The following is a 1,085-nucleotide window of genomic DNA, read 5'->3' as shown; positions in this document are numbered from 1 at the left end:
TTGTAACATTACACAGTTAATGCCAATTTTCCCATCACCATAAACAAAATTTCACTACTTCTCAGAAACTGATTCCCTCTCTTCCTCCCCGTTCCTGCCCCCCAGAAACCACTAATAAAAATTGGTCTCCATGTATTTATCTGGTTTTATAATTTCATAAAAGTGGCTTTATACAGTATTTGTCCCTTTGTGATTGACTTATTTCATTTAGCATAACGTCTTCAATGTTGATCCATGTTGTAGCATGTATCAGGACTTCATTTCTCTTTAAAGCTGAGTAATATCCCCTTGTATGTATGTACCATATTTTGTTTATCCATTCATCTGATGGTAGGCATCTGGGTTGTTTCCACCTCTAAGCTATTGTGGACAATGCTACAAGGAACACTAATGTATATATGTCTGTTCATGTTGCTACTTTTAGGTCCCTACAGTATATACTTAGGAGTGGAACTGCTGGGTCATATGGTAGATATATTTTTAGTTTCTGAGGGATCATCATACTGTTTTCTACAACAGTAACATTTTGTATTCCCATCAGCAATGGATATGGTTTCTGATCTTGCCATATTTTCTCCAACATTACTTATTTTCTTTTTTTTTTTTTTTATCATTAGTATTCTAGCAGGCATGAGGTGGTATCTGACTGTAGTTTTCATTTTCATCTCTCTAATAGCTAATGATGATGAGCATCTTTTCATGTATTTGTTAGCTGCTTTAGTATCTTCTTTGATGAAGCATCTATTCAGGTCCTTTGTCTACTTTTTGACCAGATTATTTATTTTTTGTTGTTAAATTCCTCCACAGCGTTTTTCAGTAGCTGATTTTTCAGAAGTAGATCACCAGGACTTTCTTCTGAGGTGCCTCTGGGTGAACTGAATTGCCAACCTTTTGGTAAACAGCCAAGGGCATAACCTTGCACCAGCCAGGGACTCCTTCACACACTTGTTGTGGTTGTTGTTATGTGCCCTCGAGTCAGACCCAACTCACAGTGACCCCTCCTTGGGTTGCTGAGGCAGTATCACTATGGAAGTAGATTGCCCAACCTTCCTTCCGAGGAGTGGCTGGTGGGTTTGAACCACCAG

The 1,085-nt window shown here is 38.5% G+C and overlaps 1 protein-coding gene across 1 annotated transcript in view; it reads right to left on the bottom strand.

The window, feature by feature from the left end:
- The window catches only part of WNK3 (WNK lysine deficient protein kinase 3), a 266,882-nt gene that overhangs the window by 18,831 nt on the left and 246,966 nt on the right, over positions 1-1,085 (bottom strand). The gene's annotated exons all lie outside the window — the stretch shown is intronic.

This window comes from Orycteropus afer, unplaced genomic scaffold, assembly GCF_000298275.1.
Source record: "Orycteropus afer afer isolate SDZICR_OR568_19922 unplaced genomic scaffold, OryAfe1.0 scaffold01055, whole genome shotgun sequence".
Taxonomy (NCBI): domain Eukaryota; kingdom Metazoa; phylum Chordata; class Mammalia; order Tubulidentata; family Orycteropodidae; genus Orycteropus; species Orycteropus afer.
This window is presented reverse-complemented; position numbering and strand designations above follow the sequence as displayed.